This window comes from Mesoplodon mirus, assembly GCF_964341445.2.
Source record: "Mesoplodon mirus genome assembly, chromosome: X".
Taxonomy (NCBI): domain Eukaryota; kingdom Metazoa; phylum Chordata; class Mammalia; order Artiodactyla; family Ziphiidae; genus Mesoplodon; species Mesoplodon mirus.
Genome location: NC_138981.1, coordinates 142,786,183 through 142,808,737, shown reverse-complemented (window position 1 = coordinate 142,808,737; position 22,555 = coordinate 142,786,183).

Sequence of the window (22,555 nt, the reverse complement as noted above, 5' to 3'; positions counted from 1 at the left end):
AAAAGTAAAAATTGAGCCACCATTCCGTTCAGCAGGTCCACCGCTGAGACTCTCACCTGACAAGTCCAGAGTCGAGAAGGCACAGGCTTCAACAGCTGCACTGCAGGAATTTTCACAATAGCCAAGACACGGAAGCAACCAAAATGTCCATCACCATATCAGTTGAAAAAGAAGAAGTGGTTCATGTACACAATAGAATATTAGCCATGAAAAACAATGAAACACTGCTCTTTGAGGCACCATAGTTGAGCCTAGAGATAATCACAGAACATGAGGTAAGTCGGAAAGCAAAAGACATATCCTATGATATCACTTATAGGCGTTATCGAACAACTGACACAAATGAACTTATTTGCACAGAGAAAGACACTCACACACTTAGAAAACAAACTATGCTTGTCTAAAAGGAAAGGTGGGGGGAATGGAAAAATTAGAGATTAGGGTTACCATACGTGTACAAATACCTAATAAATACATATATCAAAAGACCGACCGTATAGTAAGGGAGGTCTATGGAACACTCTGCCATAATTTACATGGGAAGTGGATCTGTACATGAATATATATAGATATAGATATAGATATAGATATAGATAGATATATATATGTTATGCACAAATGAACCAGATTGTCTACACCTAGCACAAACAATATTCTAATCATTACCCCAATTAAAAAAAACTAAAACAACAAACAGGAAATAATGTAACATAAACTTATGGGGGTTTCTCCTGGCACATTCCATTTCAATTTACAACTTAGGAACAGGGATTCCAGAAGGGCTCTGCTGCCCTAGTAACCAGATTTGGGAATGGAGAAATGCTGCCGCCTAGTGGCCGTTTACCACAACAGCAGCTTTAAACGCAGTGCTAATGGTCACTAAATATTCACACTCATTACAGGCCTGTGAATGACACCTGCCCTCAAAAACAGTCCTGGGGGCGAATATTGACCAAAACATCAATTTTGAGGGCAACCTTTCAAGAAGACAATTTCAGGACGTTAATTGTATTCTCCATTTTTTTCATTTTTTCTTTAACAGAAATTTTAAAAGGTGTGGGAAAATGAACCTTAGAAAGAATTAAAGACATGCAAATCCAAATTACAAAAGTCCTATCAGCTCACACCAGTCAGAATGGCCATCAGCAAAAATTCTGCAAACAATAAATGCTGAAGGGGTTGTGGAGAAATGCCTAGCCTTGGTTCAATGTGGGACATGGTAAGAGCCAGTAAGGAAAACACAAAGGAGGTGCCTTGAAAAGGTAAATACTGAGCTACCATTCAATCAAGCATGCCCACTGCTGGGCCTATCGACTGAGAGGATGAGAATCAAAAAGACACAGGCTGGACTTCACGAGTGGCACAGTGGTTGACGGTCTTCCACCGAAGAAGGGGACACGGGTTCATGCCCTGGTTCGGGAAAATCACACACGCCGTGGAGCGGCTGGTCCCGTGAGCTATGGCTGCTGGGCCTGTGCGTCCAGAGCCTGTGCTCTGCAATGGGAGTAGCCATGGCAGTGAGTGGCCCACGTACCGCAAAAAATAAAAAAAAAAACACAGACTGGCAATCCTACACTCCAGCAATATTTATCATAGCCAACACTTGGAAGCTATGAAAATGTCCATCAACAGAGGAATGCACAAAGAAAAAGTGGTCCATGTACACAATGGAATATGACTCCAATAAAAAAATATAAACTCAATGTAGAAAACAAACATAAGTAAAGAAACATCAGCTTTTCGGGGTTTATCCAGGCACATTCCACTCTAATTTATAACCGAGGAATACCACTGCAAGGTAGTCTGTTTCCCTAGTTAAAAGTTTGGGAAAAGCAGAAATGCTGCCACCCTCTGTCCGTGACCTGCAACAGCAGCTTTAAAAACTGTGCTAAGGGTCACTTCATATGCACCAGTACTGGAGGGCTGTAAATGAAACCTGCCCTCAAAACGTCTTGAGGGGCGTAATGGCCAAAATCTTTCTAAATGTCACACATACTTCAAGAAAACTGTTTGAAGAGGTGAGCTGTACGCACAGCTTGAAGACAAAAAGGACATGCCAGAAAGCTCAATTTCAATGGATTATGAGACGCAGGCAAATCCAACCACAAACATGGACCAGCTCACACTAGTCAGAATAAACCTCAGCAAAAAAACTACAAACAATAAATGCTGAAGGTGTTGTGCAGAAGTGCATACCCTCAACGTTAAGTGGGACGTGACCTGGTAAGAGCCACTAATGAGAACAGAATGGAGGTGCCTTTACAAGGTAAACATTTTGCTACCATATGATCCAGCAGGCCCACTCCTGGGCCTATAACCTAAGAAGACAGAATTGGAAAGACACAGGCAGGCAAATGTGCATTGCCGCAGCATTACAATAGCCAAGTCATGGAAGCAACCAAAAAGTCCATCAACAGATGAGTGGACAAAGAAGAACTGGTACATGTACAGACAGAGTATTAGCCAAGGAAATAAAGAACACGATGCCATTTGCAGCACCGTAGATGAGTCTAGAGGTAATCACACAACTTGTAGTATGTCAGAAAGAGAAAGACACATATCCTATGATATCACTTATAGGTATTACCTATAAATTCATACCAGTGAAGATATTTCCACAGAGAAGGCCAACCACAGATTCATTAAACAAACTTATGGTTCCCCAATGGAAATTTGTGAGGATTGGATACATTAGCATATCAGGGTTAACAGACGTATACAAACACAGGGGAAATATATAATCACCAAAGACCTACGGAATACCAAGAGAAGACTACTCAACGTTCTGTCATAACGTACATGGGAAAAGGATTCCAGGAAGAAAAGACATATGTGTATGTGTCAAAGAACCACATCTTGCACACCTAGAACAAGCCAAACTTTGTAATCAAACTTGCTGTGGTAAACATAAAAATTAAATTTAAAAAAATGAACAAGAAGTAGGGAGACATCTACTTAAGGGGCTTTTTCCTGGCACATTCCATTCTAAATTACAACCTAGAACACGACTTCCATTGAGGCTCTGTTGCCCTAGTCACCAGATTTGGTAAAGCAGAACTGCTGCCACCTTGTGGGCGTTTCACACAACAGCAGCTTTCATCCCAGCATCAATGGTCAGTTGATATTCAAAATACTTGCAGGCCTGTAAATCACACCTGCCCGGAAAACCAATCCTGGGGTCGTATGTCGACCAAAAAATTCAAAAGGCGTCCATATTTCAAACCGACAGTTTCAAGAGGCATAATTTATGCACATTTGTCTTCTGTTTCTTTTTCTTTATTTCTTTTTTCTTAAAAAAACGGGAATGGAAAAAGGCTGAACAGCAGGAATTAATAAAGCCATGCAAATCCAGTGTACACAAACGTTCACCTCACAGCCGTCAGAATGATCATCAGTAAAAAATGTCTACAAACAATAAAGGCTGAAGGGGTTTTAGAGAACTGCGTACCCTTTAGCTGCCGGTGGGATGTAACCTGGTAAGAGCCAGTAGTGAGAGCAGAATGGAGGTGCGTTTAAGGGTAATAATGGAGCTACCATGTGATGTGGTAGGCCCACTCATGGGACTATCACTGGTGTAGACCAGAATCAAAAAGACACAGGCGGGCAATCCCGCACTGCAGCAAAATGTACCATAGCCAGGACCTGGAAGAAACCAAAATGTCCATCAACAGAAAAATGCACCAAGAAGAAGTCGCCCATGTACACAATGGAATATTAGCCATGAAAAAGCACAGAACTGTGCCGTTGGCACCACCATAGAAGGACCAAGAGATAATCACCCAACTTGAAGTAAGAAAGCAACCGAAAGGCCGACATCCTATGACGTCACTTATAGGTGTTACCTAAAAATTGATACTCATGAAATAATCCCCAAGAGAAGGACACACATAAATTCAGAACACCAAATTATGTTTAACCAAATGGAAAGGTGTAAGGATTGTATGAATTAGGATATGGGGGTTAACAGACATATACTAATACATAGGAAATATATAATCACAAAATACCTAGGGAATACGAAGAGCGGTCTACTCAACACTCTATAATAACATACACGGGAAAGGATCCAAAGAGGAATAGACAGATACACTGATAGGATGAACCAGAAACTGTACACCTAGGAGAATCTACATTTTGATCAAATTTGCTCTGATAATTTAAAAAATTAAATTTAAATAACAAACAACAATTTAGGAGATATAAGCCCTTGGGTGTTTGCGCTGGCACATTCCACTCTAATTCGCAGCTTACTAACACGATTGCCAGGAAAGCTCTGATGCCCAAAAACCCAGAGTTGGACATGAAGAAAGGCTGCCACCTCGTGGCCGTTTCCCACAAGAGCGGCTTTAAACCCACAGCTAATGGTCACTTAACATTCACAAGGATTCAGGGCTGTAAAGGACACCTGCCCTAAAAAATTGTGCGGAGGTAGGGAATGGCCAAAAAGTTTCAAAACTCTCAAATTTTTCAAGGAGATTGTATGGAGGGCTAAGTTTTACTCACTCACTTTCAAAAAAGAGGAAAATGGATAAAAGCTCCACATCAGTAATTATTACACTCATGCAGATCTAACCTCCAAAAAGGTTTCAACTCACACATGTCAACTACCATCAACTAAAAGTCTACAAACATTACATGCTGAAGGGGTTTTAGAGAACTGTGTACCCTCTAGCTGCTGGTGAGATGTAAAGTGGTGACAGCCAATAATGAGAATAGAAAGGAGCTGCGTTTAAAAGTAAAAATTGAGCCACCATTCCGTTCAGCAGGTCCACCGCTGAGACTCTCACCTGACAAGTCCAGAGTCGAGAAGGCACAGGCTTCAACAGCTGCACTGCAGGAATTTTCACAATAGCCAAGACACGGAAGCAACCAAAATGTCCATCACCATATCAGTTGAAAAAGAAGAAGTGGTTCATGTACACAATAGAATATTAGCCATGAAAAACAATGAAACACTGCTCTTTGAGGCACCATAGTTGAGCCTAGAGATAATCACAGAACATGAGGTAAGTCGGAAAGCAAAAGACATATCCTATGATATCACTTATAGGCGTTATCGAACAACTGACACAAATGAACTTATTTGCACAGAGAAAGACACTCACACACTTAGAAAACAAACTATGCTTGTCTAAAAGGAAAGGTGGGGGGAATGGAAAAATTAGAGATTAGGGTTACCATACGTGTACAAATACCTAATAAATACATATATCAAAAGACCGACCGTATAGTAAGGGAGGTCTATGGAACACTCTGCCATAATTTACATGGGAAGTGGATCTGTACATGAATATATATAGATATAGATATAGATATAGATATAGATAGATATATATATGTTATGCACAAATGAACCAGATTGTCTACACCTAGCACAAACAATATTCTAATCATTACCCCAATTAAAAAAAACTAAAACAACAAACAGGAAATAATGTAACATAAACTTATGGGGGTTTCTCCTGGCACATTCCATTTCAATTTACAACTTAGGAACAGGGATTCCAGAAGGGCTCTGCTGCCCTAGTAACCAGATTTGGGAATGGAGAAATGCTGCCGCCTAGTGGCCGTTTACCACAACAGCAGCTTTAAACGCAGTGCTAATGGTCACTAAATATTCACACTCATTACAGGCCTGTGAATGACACCTGCCCTCAAAAACAGTCCTGGGGGCGAATATTGACCAAAACATCAATTTTGAGGGCAACCTTTCAAGAAGACAATTTCAGGACGTTAATTGTATTCTCCATTTTTTTCATTTTTTCTTTAACAGAAATTTTAAAAGGTGTGGGAAAATGAACCTTAGAAAGAATTAAAGACATGCAAATCCAAATTACAAAAGTCCTATCAGCTCACACCAGTCAGAATGGCCATCAGCAAAAATTCTGCAAACAATAAATGCTGAAGGGGTTGTGGAGAAATGCCTAGCCTTGGTTCAATGTGGGACATGGTAAGAGCCAGTAAGGAAAACACAAAGGAGGTGCCTTGAAAAGGTAAATACTGAGCTACCATTCAATCAAGCATGCCCACTGCTGGGCCTATCGACTGAGAGGATGAGAATCAAAAAGACACAGGCTGGACTTCACGAGTGGCACAGTGGTTGACGGTCTTCCACCGAAGAAGGGGACACGGGTTCATGCCCTGGTTCGGGAAAATCACACACGCCGTGGAGCGGCTGGTCCCGTGAGCTATGGCTGCTGGGCCTGTGCGTCCAGAGCCTGTGCTCTGCAATGGGAGTAGCCATGGCAGTGAGTGGCCCACGTACCGCAAAAAATAAAAAAAAAAACACAGACTGGCAATCCTACACTCCAGCAATATTTATCATAGCCAACACTTGGAAGCTATGAAAATGTCCATCAACAGAGGAATGCACAAAGAAAAAGTGGTCCATGTACACAATGGAATATGACTCCAATAAAAAAATATAAACTCAATGTAGAAAACAAACATAAGTAAAGAAACATCAGCTTTTCGGGGTTTATCCAGGCACATTCCACTCTAATTTATAACCGAGGAATACCACTGCAAGGTAGTCTGTTTCCCTAGTTAAAAGTTTGGGAAAAGCAGAAATGCTGCCACCCTCTGTCCGTGACCTGCAACAGTAGCTTTAAAAACTGTGCTAAGGGTCACTTCATATGCACCAGTACTGGAGGGCTGTAAATGAAACCTGCCCTCAAAACGTCTTGAGGGGCGTAATGGCCAAAATCTTTCTAAATGTCACACATACTTCAAGAAAACAGTTTGAAGAGGTAAGCTGTACGCACAGCTTGAAGACAAAAAGGACATGCCAGAAAGCTCAATTTCAATGGATTATGAGACGCAGGCAAATCCAACCACAAACATGGACCAGCTCACACTAGTCAGAATAAACCTCAGCAAAAAAACTACAAACAATAAATGCTGAAGGTGTTGTGCAGAAGTGCATACCCTCAACGTTAAGTGGGACGTGACCTGGTAAGAGCCACTAATGAGAACAGAATGGAGGTGCCTTTACAAGGTAAACATTTTGCTACCATATGATCCAGCAGGCCCACTCCTGGGCCTATAACCTAAGAAGACAGAATTGGAAAGACACAGGCAGGCAAATGTGCATTGCCGCAGCATTACAATAGCCAAGTCATGGAAGCAACCAAAAAGTCCATCAACAGATGAGTGGACAAAGAAGAACTGGTACATGTACAGACAGAGTATTAGCCAAGGAAATAAAGAACACGATGCCATTTGCAGCACCGTAGATGAGTCTAGAGGTAATCACACAACTTGTAGTATGTCAGAAAGAGAAAGACACATATCCTATGATATCACTTATAGGTATTACCTATAAATTCATACCAGTGAAGATATTTCCACAGAGAAGGCCAACCACAGATTCATTAAACAAACTTATGGTTCCCCAATGGAAATTTGTGAGGATTGGATACATTAGCATATCAGGGTTAACAGACGTATACAAACACAGGGGAAATATATAATCACCAAAGACCTACGGAATACCAAGAGAAGACTACTCAACGTTCTGTCATAACGTACATGGGAAAAGGATTCCAGGAAGAAAAGACATATGTGTATGTGTCAAAGAACCACATCTTGCACACCTAGAACAAGCCAAACTTTGTAATCAAACTTGCTGTGGTAAACATAAAAATTAAATTTAAAAAAATGAACAAGAAGTAGGGAGACATCTACTTAAGGGGCTTTTTCCTGGCACATTCCATTCTAAATTACAACCTAGAACACGACTTCCATTGAGGCTCTGTTGCCCTAGTCACCAGATTTGGTAAAGCAGAACTGCTGCCACCTTGTGGGCGTTTCACACAACAGCAGCTTTCATCCCAGCATCAATGGTCAGTTGATATTCAAAATACTTGCAGGCCTGTAAATCACACCTGCCCGGAAAACCAATCCTGGGGTCGTATGTCGACCAAAAAATTCAAAAGGCGTCCATATTTCAAACCGACAGTTTCAAGAGGCATAATTTATGCACATTTGTCTTCTGTTTCTTTTTCTTTATTTCTTTTTTCTTAAAAAAACGGGAATGGAAAAAGGCTGAACAGCAGGAATTAATAAAGCCATGCAAATCCAGTGTACACAAACGTTCACCTCACAGCCGTCAGAATGATCATCAGTAAAAAATGTCTACAAACAATAAAGGCTGAAGGGGTTTTAGAGAACTGCGTACCCTTTAGCTGCCGGTGGGATGTAACCTGGTAAGAGCCAGTAGTGAGAGCAGAATGGAGGTGCGTTTAAGGGTAATAATGGAGCTACCATGTGATGTGGTAGGCCCACTCATGGGACTATCACTGGTGTAGACCAGAATCAAAAAGACACAGGCGGGCAATCCCGCACTGCAGCAAAATGTACCATAGCCAGGACCTGGAAGAAACCAAAATGTCCATCAACAGAAAAATGCACCAAGAAGAAGTCGCCCATGTACACAATGGAATATTAGCCATGAAAAAGCACAGAACTGTGCCGTTGGCACCACCATAGAAGGACCAAGAGATAATCACCCAACTTGAAGTAAGAAAGCAACCGAAAGGCCGACATCCTATGACGTCACTTATAGGTGTTACCTAAAAATTGATACTCATGAAATAATCTCCAAGAGAAGGACACACAGAGATTCAGAAAACCAAATTATGTTTAACCAAATGGAATGGTGTAAGGATTGTATGAATTAGGATATGGGGGTTAACAGACATATACTAATACATAGGAAATATATAATCACAAAATACCTAGGGAATACGAAGAGCGGTCTACTCAACACTCTATAATAACATACACGGGAAAGGATCCAAAGAGGAATAGACAGATACACTGATAGGATGAACCAGAAACTGTACACCTAGGAGAATCTACATTTTGATCAAATTTGCTCTGATAATTTAAAAAATTAAATTTAAATAACAAACAACAATTTAGGAGATATAAGCCCTTGGGTGTTTGCGCTGGCACATTCCACTCTAATTCGCAGCTTACTAACACGATTGCCAGGAAAGCTCTGTTGCCCAAAAACCCAGAGTTGGACATGAAGAAATGCTGCCACCTCGTGGCCGTTTCCCACAAGAGCGGCTTTAAACCCACAGCTAATGGTCACTTAACATTCACAAGGATTCAGGGCTGTAAAGGACACCTGCCCTAAAAAATTGTGCGGAGGTAGGGAATGGCCAAAAAGTTTCAAAACTCTCAAATTTTTCAAGGAGATTGTATGGAGGGCTAAGTTTTACTCACTCACTTTCAAAAAAGAGGAAAATGGATAAAAGCTCCACATCAGTAATTATTACACTCATGCAGATCTAACCTCCAAAAAGGTTTCAACTCACACATGTCAACTACCATCAACTAAAAGTCTACAAACATTACATGCTGAAGGGGTTTTAGAGAACTGTGTACCCTCTAGCTGCTGGTGAGATGTAAAGTGGTGACAGCCAATAATGAGAATAGAAAGGAGCTGCGTTTAAAAGTAAAAATTGAGCCACCATTCCGTTCAGCAGGTCCACCGCTGAGACTCTCACCTGACAAGTCCAGAGTCGAGAAGGCACAGGCTTCAACAGCTGCACTGCAGGAATTTTCACAATAGCCAAGACACGGAAGCAACCAAAATGTCCATCACCATATCAGTTGAAAAAGAAGAAGTGGTTCATGTACACAATAGAATATTAGCCATGAAAAACAATGAAACACTGCTCTTTGAGGCACCATAGTTGAGCCTAGAGATAATCACAGAACATGAGGTAAGTCGGAAAGCAAAAGACATATCCTATGATATCACTTATAGGCGTTATCGAACAACTGACACAAATGAACTTATTTGCACAGAGAAAGACACTCACACACTTAGAAAACAAACTATGCTTGTCTAAAAGGAAAGGTGGGGGGAATGGAAAAATTAGAGATTAGGGTTACCATACGTGTACAAATACCTAATAAATACATATATCAAAAGACCGACCGTATAGTAAGGGAGGTCTATGGAACACTCTGCCATAATTTACATGGGAAGTGGATCTGTACATGAATATATATAGATATAGATATAGATATAGATAGATATATATATGTTATGCACAAATGAACCAGATTGTCTACACCTAGCACAAACAATATTCTAATCATTACCCCAATTAAAAAAAAACTAAAACAACAAACAGGAAATAATGTAACATAAACTTATGGGGGTTTCTCCTGGCACATTCCATTTCAATTTACAACTTAGGAACAGGGATTCCAGAAGGGCTCTGCTGCCCTAGTAACCAGATTTGGGAATGGAGAAATGCTGCCGCCTAGTGGCCGTTTACCACAACAGCAGCTTTAAACGCAGTGCTAATGGTCACTAAATATTCACACTCATTACAGGCCTGTGAATGACACCTGCCCTCAAAAACAGTCCTGGGGGCGAATATTGACCAAAACATCAATTTTGAGGGCAACCTTTCAAGAAGACAATTTCAGGACGTTAATTGTATTCTCCATTTTTTTCATTTTTTCTTTAACAGAAATTTTAAAAGGTGTGGGAAAATGAACCTTAGAAAGAATTAAAGACATGCAAATCCAAATTACAAAAGTCCTATCAGCTCACACCAGTCAGAATGGCCATCAGCAAAAATTCTGCAAACAATAAATGCTGAAGGGGTTGTGGAGAAATGCCTAGCCTTGGTTCAATGTGGGACATGGTAAGAGCCAGTAAGGAAAACACAAAGGAGGTGCCTTGAAAAGGTAAATACTGAGCTACCATTCAATCAAGCATGCCCACTGCTGGGCCTATCGACTGAGAGGATGAGAATCAAAAAGACACAGGCTGGACTTCACGAGTGGCACAGTGGTTGACGGTCTTCCACCGAAGAAGGGGACACGGGTTCATGCCCTGGTTCGGGAAAATCACACACGCCGTGGAGCGGCTGGTCCCGTGAGCTATGGCTGCTGGGCCTGTGCGTCCAGAGCCTGTGCTCTGCAATGGGAGTAGCCATGGCAGTGAGTGGCCCACGTACCGCAAAAAAAAAAAAAAAAAAACACAGACTGGCAATCCTACACTCCAGCAATATTTATCATAGCCAACACTTGGAAGCTATGAAAATGTCCATCAACAGAGGAATGCACAAAGAAAAAGTGGTCCATGTACACAATGGAATATGACTCCAATAAAAAAATATAAACTCAATGTAGAAAACAAACATAAGTAAAGAAACATCAGCTTTTCGGGGTTTATCCAGGCACATTCCACTCTAATTTATAACCGAGGAATACCACTGCAAGGTAGTCTGTTTCCCTAGTTAAAAGTTTGGGAAAAGCAGAAATGCTGCCACCCTCTGTCCGTGACCTGCAACAGCAGCTTTAAAAACTGTGCTAAGGGTCACTTCATATGCACCAGTACTGGAGGGCTGTAAATGAAACCTGCCCTCAAAACGTCTTGAGGGGCGTAATGGCCAAAATCTTTCTAAATGTCACACATACTTCAAGAAAACTGTTTGAAGAGGTGAGCTGTACGCACAGCTTGAAGACAAAAAGGACATGCCAGAAAGCTCAATTTCAATGGATTATGAGACGCAGGCAAATCCAACCACAAACATGGACCAGCTCACACTAGTCAGAATAAACCTCAGCAAAAAAACTACAAACAATAAATGCTGAAGGTGTTGTGCAGAAGTGCATACCCTCAACGTTAAGTGGGACGTGACCTGGTAAGAGCCACTAATGAGAACAGAATGGAGGTGCCTTTACAAGGTAAACATTTTGCTACCATATGATCCAGCAGGCCCACTCCTGGGCCTATAACCTAAGAAGACAGAATTGGAAAGACACAGGCAGGCAAATGTGCATTGCCGCAGCATTACAATAGCCAAGTCATGGAAGCAACCAAAAAGTCCATCAACAGATGAGTGGACAAAGAAGAACTGGTACATGTACAGACAGAGTATTAGCCAAGGAAATAAAGAACACGATGCCATTTGCAGCACCGTAGATGAGTCTAGAGGTAATCACACAACTTGTAGTATGTCAGAAAGAGAAAGACACATATCCTATGATATCACTTATAGGTATTACCTATAAATTCATACCAGTGAAGATATTTCCACAGAGAAGGCCAACCACAGATTCATTAAACAAACTTATGGTTCCCCAATGGAAATTTGTGAGGATTGGATACATTAGCATATCAGGGTTAACAGACGTATACAAACACAGGGGAAATATATAATCACCAAAGACCTACGGAATACCAAGAGAAGACTACTCAACGTTCTGTCATAACGTACATGGGAAAAGGATTCCAGGAAGAAAAGACATATGTGTATGTGTCAAAGAACCACATCTTGCACACCTAGAACAAGCCAAACTTTGTAATCAAACTTGCTGTGGTAAACATAAAAATTAAATTTAAAAAAATGAACAAGAAGTAGGGAGACATCTACTTAAGGGGCTTTTTCCTGGCACATTCCATTCTAAATTACAACCTAGAACACGACTTCCATTGAGGCTCTGTTGCCCTAGTCACCAGATTTGGTAAAGCAGAACTGCTGCCACCTTGTGGGCGTTTCACACAACAGCAGCTTTCATCCCAGCATCAATGGTCAGTTGATATTCAAAATACTTGCAGGCCTGTAAATCACACCTGCCCGGAAAACCAATCCTGGGGTCGTATGTCGACCAAAAAATTCAAAAGGCGTCCATATTTCAAACCGACAGTTTCAAGAGGCATAATTTATGCACATTTGTCTTCTGTTTCTTTTTCTTTATTTCTTTTTTCTTAAAAAAACGGGAATGGAAAAAGGCTGAACAGCAGGAATTAATAAAGCCATGCAAATCCAGTGTACACAAACGTTCACCTCACAGCCGTCAGAATGATCATCAGTAAAAAATGTCTACAAACAATAAAGGCTGAAGGGGTTTTAGAGAACTGCGTACCCTTTAGCTGCCGGTGGGATGTAACCTGGTAAGAGCCAGTAGTGAGAGCAGAATGGAGGTGCGTTTAAGGGTAATAATGGAGCTACCATGTGATGTGGTAGGCCCACTCATGGGACTATCACTGGTGTAGACCAGAATCAAAAAGACACAGGCGGGCAATCCCGCACTGCAGCAAAATGTACCATAGCCAGGACCTGGAAGAAACCAAAATGTCCATCAACAGAAAAATGCACCAAGAAGAAGTCGCCCATGTACACAATGGAATATTAGCCATGAAAAAGCACAGAACTGTGCCGTTGGCACCACCATAGAAGGACCAAGAGATAATCACCCAACTTGAAGTAAGAAAGCAACCGAAAGGCCGACATCCTATGACGTCACTTATAGGTGTTACCTAAAAATTGATACTCATGAAATAATCCCCAAGAGAAGGACACACATAAATTCAGAACACCAAATTATGTTTAACCAAATGGAAAGGTGTAAGGATTGTATGAATTAGGATATGGGGGTTAACAGACATATACTAATACATAGGAAATATATAATCACAAAATACCTAGGGAATACGAAGAGCGGTCTACTCAACACTCTATAATAACATACACGGGAAAGGATCCAAAGAGGAATAGACAGATACACTGATAGGATGAACCAGAAACTGTACACCTAGGAGAATCTACATTTTGATCAAATTTGCTCTGATAATTTAAAAAATTAAATTTAAATAACAAACAACAATTTAGGAGATATAAGCCCTTGGGTGTTTGCGCTGGCACATTCCACTCTAATTCGCAGCTTACTAACACGATTGCCAGGAAAGCTCTGATGCCCAAAAACCCAGAGTTGGACATGAAGAAAGGCTGCCACCTCCTGGCCGTTTCCCACAAGAGCGGCTTTAAACCCACAGCTAATGGTCACTTAACATTCACAAGGATTCAGGGCTGTAAAGGACACCTGCCCTAAAAAATTGTGCGGAGGTAGGGAATGGCCAAAAAGTTTCAAAACTCTCAAATTTTTCAAGGAGATTGTATGGAGGGCTAAGTTTTACTCACTCACTTTCAAAAAAGAGGAAAATGGATAAAAGCTCCACATCAGTAATTATTACACTCATGCAGATCTAACCTCCAAAAAGGTTTCAACTCACACATGTCAACTACCATCAACTAAAAGTCTACAAACATTACATGCTGAAGGGGTTTTAGAGAACTGTGTACCCTCTAGCTGCTGGTGAGATGTAAAGTGGTGACAGCCAATAATGAGAATAGAAAGGAGCTGCGTTTAAAAGTAAAAATTGAGCCACCATTCCGTTCAGCAGGCCCACCGCTGAGACTCTCACCTGACAAGTCCAGAGTCGAGAAGGCACAGGCTTCAACAGCTGCACTGCAGGAATTTTCACAATAGCCAAGACACGGAAGCAACCAAAATGTCCATCACCATATCAGTTGAAAAAGAAGAAGTGGTTCATGTACACAATAGAATATTAGCCATGAAAAACAATGAAACACTGCTCTTTGAGGCACCATAGTTGAGCCTAGAGATAATCACAGAACATGAGGTAAGTCGGAAAGCAAAAGACATATCCTATGATATCACTTATAGGCGTTATCGAACAACTGACACAAATGAACTTATTTGCACAGAGAAAGACACTCACACACTTAGAAAACAAACTATGCTTGTCTAAAAGGAAAGGTGGGGGGAATGGAAAAATTAGAGATTAGGGTTACCATACGTGTACAAATACCTAATAAATACATATATCAAAAGACCGACCGTATAGTAAGGGAGGTCTATGGAACACTCTGCCATAATTTACATGGGAAGTGGATCTGTACATGAATATATATAGATATAGATATAGATATAGATAGATATATATATGTTATGCACAAATGAACCAGATTGTCTACACCTAGCACAAACAATATTCTAATCATTACCCCAATTAAAAAAAACCTAAAACAACAAAGAGGAAATAATGTAACATAAACTTATGGGGGTTTCTCCTGGCACATTCCATTTCAATTTACAACTTAGGAACAGGGATTCCAGAAGGGCTCTGCTGCCCTAGTAACCAGATTTGGGAATGGAGAAATGCTGCCGCCTAGTGGCCGTTTACCACAACAGCAGCTTTAAACGCAGTGCTAATGGTCACTAAATATTCACACTCATTACAGGCCTGTGAATGACACCTGCCCTCAAAAACAGTCCTGGGGGCGAATATTGACCAAAACATCAATTTTGAGGGCAACCTTTCAAGAAGACAATTTCAGGACGTTAATTGTATTCTCCATTTTTTTCATTTTTTCTTTAACAGAAATTTTAAAAGGTGTGGGAAAATGAACCTTAGAAAGAATTAAAGACATGCAAATCCAAATTACAAAAGTCCTATCAGCTCACACCAGTCAGAATGGCCATCAGCAAAAATTCTGCAAACAATAAATGCTGAAGGGGTTGTGGAGAAATGCCTAGCCTTGGTTCAATGTGGGACATGGTAAGAGCCAGTAAGGAAAACACAAAGGAGGTGCCTTGAAAAGGTAAATACTGAGCTACCATTCAATCAAGCATGCCCACTGCTGGGCCTATCGACTGAGAGGATGAGAATCAAAAAGACACAGGCTGGACTTCACGAGTGGCACAGTGGTTGACGGTCTTCCACCGAAGAAGGGGACACGGGTTCATGCCCTGGTTCGGGAAAATCACACACGCCGCGGAGCGGCTGGTCCCGTGAGCTATGGCTGCTGGGCCTGTGCGTCCAGAGCCTGTGCTCTGCAATGGGAGTAGCCATGGCAGTGAGTGGCCCACGTACCGCAAAAAATAAAAAAAAAACACAGACTGGCAATCCTACACTCCAGCAATATTTATCATAGCCAACACTTGGAAGCTATGAAAATGTCCATCAACAGAGGAATGCACAAAGAAAAAGTGGTCCATGTACACAATGGAATATGACTCCAATAAAAAAATATAAATTCAATGTAGAAAACAAACATAAGTAAAGAAACATCAGCTTTTCGGGGTTTATCCAGGCACATTCCACTCTAATTTATAACCGAGGAATACCACTGCAAGGTAGTCTGTTTCCCTAGTTAAAAGTTTGGGAAAAGCAGAAATGCTGCCACCCTCTGTCCGTGACCTGCAACAGTAGCTTTAAAAACTGTGCTAAGGGTCACTTCATATGCACCAGTACTGGAGGGCTGTAAATGAAACCTGCCCTCAAAACGTCTTGAGGGGCGTAATGGCCAAAATCTTTCTAAATGTCACACATACTTCAAGAAAACAGTTTGAAGAGGTAAGCTGTACGCACAGCTTGAAGACAAAAAGGACATGCCAGAAAGCTCAATTTCAATGGATTATGAGACGCAGGCAAATCCAACCACAAACATGGACCAGCTCACACTAGTCAGAATAAACCTCAGCAAAAAAACTACAAACAATAAATGCTGAAGGTGTTGTGCAGAAGTGCATACCCTCAACGTTAAGTGGGACGTGACCTGGTAAGAGCCACTAATGAGAACAGAATGGAGGTGCCTTTACAAGGTAAACATTTTGCTACCATATGATCCAGCAGGCCCACTCCTGGGCCTATAACCTAAGAAGACAGAATTGGAAAGACACAGGCAGGCAAATGTGCATTGCCGCAGCATTACAATAGCCAAGTCATGGAAGCAACCAAAAAGTCCATCAACAGATGAGTGGACAAAGAAGAACTGGTACATGTACAGACAGAGTATTAGCCAAGGAAATAAAGAACACGATGCCATTTGCAGCACCGTAGATGAGTCTAGAGGTAATCACACAACTTGTAGTATGTCAGAAAGAGAAAGACACATATCCTATGATATCACTTATAGGTATTACCTATAAATTCATACCAGTGAAGATATTTCCACAGAGAAGGCCAACCACAGATTCATTAAACAAACTTATGGTTCCCCAATGGAAATTTGTGAGGATTGGATACATTAGCATATCAGGGTTAACAGACGTATACAAACACAGGGGAAATATATAATCACCAAAGACCTACGGAATACCAAGAGAAGACTACTCAACGTTCTGTCATAACGTACATGGGAAAAGGATTCCAGGAAGAAAAGACATATGTGTATGTGTCAAAGAACCACATCTTGCACACCTAGAACAAGCCAAACTTTGTAATCAAACTTGCTGTGGTAAACATAAAAATTAAATTTAAAAAAATGAACAAGAAGTAGGGAGACATCTACTTAAGGGGCTTTTTCCTGGCACATTCCATTCTAAATTACAACCTAGAACACGACTTCCATTGAGGCTCTGTTGCCCTAGTCACCAGATTTGGTAAAGCAGAACTGCTGCCACCTTGTGGGCGTTTCACACAACAGCAGCTTTCATCCCAGCATCAATGGTCAGTTGATATTCAAAATACTTGCAGGCCTGTAAATCACACCTGCCCGGAAAACCAATCCTGGGGTCGTATGTCGACCAAAAAATTCAAAAGGCGTCCATATTTCAAACCGACAGTTTCAAGAGGCATAATTTATGCACATTTGTCTTCTGTTTCTTTTTCTTTATTTCTTTTTTCTTAAAAAAACGGGAATGGAAAAAGGCTGAACAGCAGGAATTAATAAAGCCATGCAAATCCAGTGTACACAAACGTTCACCTCACAGCCGTCAGAATGATCATCAGTAAAAAATGTCTACAAACAATAAAGGCTGAAGGGGTTTTAGAGAACTGCGTACCCTTTAGCTGCCGGTGGGATGTAACCTGGTAAGAGCCAGTAGTGAGAGCAGAATGGAGGTGCGTTTAAGGGTAATAATGGAGCTACCATGTGATGTGGTAGGCCCACTCATGGGACTATCACTGGTGTAGACCAGAATCAAAAAGACACAGGCGGGCAATCCCGCACTGCAGCAAAATGTACCATAGCCAGGACCTGGAAGAAACCAAAATGTCCATCAACAGAAAAATGCACCAAGAAGAAGTCGCCCATGTACACAATGGAATATTAGCCATGAAAAAGCACAGAACTGTGCCGTTGGCACCACCATAGAAGGACCAAGAGATAATCACCCAACTTGAAGTAAGAAAGCAACCGAAAGGCCGACATCCTATGACGTCACTTATAGGTGTTACCTAAAAATTGATACTCATGAAATAATCCCCAAGAGAAGGACACACATAAATTCAGAACACCAAATTATGTTTAACCAAATGGAAAGGTGTAAGGATTGTATGAATTAGGATATGGGGGTTAACAGACATATACTAATACATAGGAAATATATAATCACAAAATACCTAGGGAATACGAAGAGCGGTCTACTCAACACTCTATAATAACATACACGGGAAAGGATCCAAAGAGGAATAGACAGATACACTGATAGGATGAACCAGAAACTGTACACCTAGGAGAATCTACATTTTGATCAAATTTGCTCTGATAATTTAAAAAATTAAATTTAAATAACAAACAACAATTTAGGAGATATAAGCCCTTGGGTGTTTGCGCTGGCACATTCCACTCTAATTCGCAGCTTACTAACACGATTGCCAGGAAAGCTCTGATGCCCAAAAACCCAGAGTTGGACATGAAGAAAGGCTGCCACCTCGTGGCCGTTTCCCACAAGAGTGGCTTTAAACCCACAGCTAATGGTCACTTAACATTCACAAGGATTCAGGGCTGTAAAGGACACCTGCCCTAAAAAATTGTGCGGAGGTAGGGAATGGCCAAAAAGTTTCAAAACTCTCAAATTTTTCAAGGAGATTGTATGGAGGGCTAAGTTTTACTCACTCACTTTCAAAAAAGAGGAAAATGGATAAAAGCTCCACATCAGTAATTATTACACTCATGCAGATCTAACCTCCAAAAAGGTTTCAACTCACACATGTCAACTACCATCAACTAAAAGTCTACAAACATTACATGCTGAAGGGGTTTTAGAGAACTGTGTACCCTCTAGCTGCTGGTGAGATGTAAAGTGGTGACAGCCAATAATGAGAATAGAAAGGAGCTGCGTTTAAAAGTAAAAATTGAGCCACCATTCCGTTCAGCAGGTCCACCGCTGAGACTCTCACCTGACAAGTCCAGAGTCGAGAAGGCACAGGCTTCAACAGCTGCACTGCAGGAATTTTCACAATAGCCAAGACACGGAAGCAACCAAAATGTCCATCACCATATCAGTTGAAAAAGAAGAAGTGGTTCATGTACACAATAGAATATTAGCCATGAAAAACAATGAAACACTGCTCTTTGAGGCACCATAGTTGAGCCTAGAGATAATCACAGAACATGAGGTAAGTCGGAAAGCAAAAGACATATCCTATGATATCACTTATAGGCGTTATCGAACAACTGACACAAATGAACTTATTTGCACAGAGAAAGACACTCACACACTTAGAAAACAAACTATGCTTGTCTAAAAGGAAAGGTGGGGGGAATGGAAAAATTAGAGATTAGGGTTACCATACGTGTACAAATACCTAATAAATACATATATCAAAAGACCGACCGTATAGTAAGGGAGGTCTATGGAACACTCTGCCATAATTTACATGGGAAGTGGATCTGTACATGAATATATATAGATATAGATATAGATATAGATAGATATATATATGTTATGCACAAATGAACCAGATTGTCTACACCTAGCACAAACAATATTTTAATCATTACCCCAATTAAAAAAAAACTAAAACAACAAACAGGAAATAATGTAACATAAACTTATGGGGGTTTCTCCTGGCACATTCCATTTCAATTTACAACTTAGGAACAGGGATTCCAGAAGGGCTCTGCTGCCCTAGTAACCAGATTTGGGAATGGAGAAATGCTGCCGCCTAGTGGCCGTTTACCACAACAGCAGCTTTAAACGCAGTGCTAATGGTCACTAAATATTCACACTCATTACAGGCCTGTGAATGACACCTGCCCTCAAAAACAGTCCTGGGGGCGAATATTGACCAAAACATCAATTTTGAGGGCAACCTTTCAAGAAGACAATTTCAGGACGTTAATTGTATTCTCCATTTTTTTCATTTTTTCTTTAACAGAAATTTTAAAAGGTGTGGGAAAATGAACCTTAGAAAGAATTAAAGACATGCAAATCCAAATTACAAAAGTCCTATCAGCTCACACCAGTCAGAATGGCCATCAGCAAAAATTCTGCAAACAATAAATGCTGAAGGGGTTGTGGAGAAATGCCTAGCCTTGGTTCAATGTGGGACATGGTAAGAGCCAGTAAGGAAAACACAAAGGAGGTGCCTTGAAAAGGTAAATACTGAGCTACCATTCAATCAAGCATGCCCACTGCTGGGCCTATCGACTGAGAGGATGAGAATCAAAAAGACACAGGCTGGACTTCACGAGTGGCACAGTGGTTGACGGTCTTCCACCGAAGAAGGGGACACGGGTTCATGCCCTGGTTCGGGAAAATCACACACGCCGTGGAGCGGCTGGTCCCGTGAGCTATGGCTGCTGGGCCTGTGCGTCCAGAGCCTGTGCTCTGCAATGGGAGTAGCCATGGCAGTGAGTGGCCCACGTACCGCAAAAAATAAAAAAAAAACACAGACTGGCAATCCTACACTCCAGCAATATTTATCATAGCCAACACTTGGAAGCTATGAAAATGTCCATCAACAGAGGAATGCACAAAGAAAAAGTGGTCCATGTACACAATGGAATATGACTCCAATAAAAAAATATAAATTCAATGTAGAAAACAAACATAAGTAAAGAAACATCAGCTTTTCGGGGTTTATCCAGGCACATTCCACTCTAATTTATAACCGAGGAATACCACTGCAAGGTAGTCTGTTTCCCTAGTTAAAAGTTTGGGAAAAGCAGAAATGCTGCCACCCTCTGTCCGTGACCTGCAACAGTAGCTTTAAAAACTGTGCTAAGGGTCACTTCATATGCACCAGTACTGGAGGGCTGTAAATGAAACCTGCCCTCAAAACGTCTTGAGGGGCGTAATGGCCAAAATCTTTCTAAATGTCACACATACTTCAAGAAAACAGTTTGAAGAGGTAAGCTGTACGCACAGCTTGAAGACAAAAAGGACATGCCAGAAAGCTCAATTTCAATGGATTATGAGACGCAGGCAAATCCAACCACAAACATGGACCAGCTCACACTAGTCAGAATAAACCTCAGCAAAAAAACTACAAACAATAAATGCTGAAGGTGTTGTGCAGAAGTGCATACCCTCAACGTTAAGTGGGACGTGACCTGGTAAGAGCCACTAATGAGAACAGAATGGAGGTGCCTTTACAAGGTAAACATTTTGCTACCATATGATCCAGCAGGCCCACTCCTGGGCCTATAACCTTAGAAGACAGAATTGGAAAGACACAGGCAGGCAAATGTGCATTGCCGCAGCATTACAATAGCCAAGTCATGGAAGCAACCAAAAAGTCCATCAACAGATGAGTGGACAAAGAAGAACTGGTACATGTACAGACAGAGTATTAGCCAAGGAAATAAAGAACACGATGCCATTTGCAGCACCGTAGATGAGTCTAGAGGTAATCACACAACTTGTAGTATGTCAGAAAGAGAAAGACACATATCCTATGATATCACTTATAGGTATTACCTATAAATTCATACCAGTGAAGATATTTCCACAGAGAAGGCCAACCACAGATTCATTAAACAAACTTATGGTTCCCCAATGGAAATTTGTGAGGATTGGATACATTAGCATATCAGGGTTAACAGACGTATACAAACACAGGGGAAATATATAATCACCAAAGACCTACGGAATACCAAGAGAAGACTACTCAACGTTCTGTCATAACGTACATGGGAAAAGGATTCCAGGAAGAAAAGACATATGTGTATGTGTCAAAGAACCACATCTTGCACACCTAGAACAAGCCAAACTTTGTAATCAAACTTGCTGTGGTAAACATAAAAATTAAATTTAAAAAAATGAACAAGAAGTAGGGAGACATCTACTTAAGGGGCTTTTTCCTGGCACATTCCATTCTAAATTACAACCTAGAACACGACTTCCATTGAGGCTCTGTTGCCCTAGTCACCAGATTTGGTAAAGCAGAACTGCTGCCACCTTGTGGGCGTTTCACACAACAGCAGCTTTCATCCCAGCATCAATGGTCAGTTGATATTCAAAATACTTGCAGGCCTGTAAATCACACCTGCCCGGAAAACCAATCCTGGGGTCGTATGTCGACCAAAAAATTCAAAAGGCGTCCATATTTCAAACCGACAGTTTCAAGAGGCATAATTTATGCACATTTGTCTTCTGTTTCTTTTTCTTTATTTCTTTTTTCTTAAAAAAACGGGAATGGAAAAAGGCTGAACAGCAGGAATTAATAAAGCCATGCAAATCCAGTGTACACAAACGTTCACCTCACAGCCGTCAGAATGATCATCAGTAAAAAATGTCTACAAACAATAAAGGCTGAAGGGGTTTTAGAGAACTGCGTACCCTTTAGCTGCCGGTGGGATGTAACCTGGTAAGAGCCAGTAGTGAGAGCAGAATGGAGGTGCGTTTAAGGGTAATAATGGAGCTACCATGTGATGTGGTAGGCCCACTCATGGGACTATCACTGGTGTAGACCAGAATCAAAAAGACACAGGCGGGCAATCCCGCACTGCAGCAAAATGTACCATAGCCAGGACCTGGA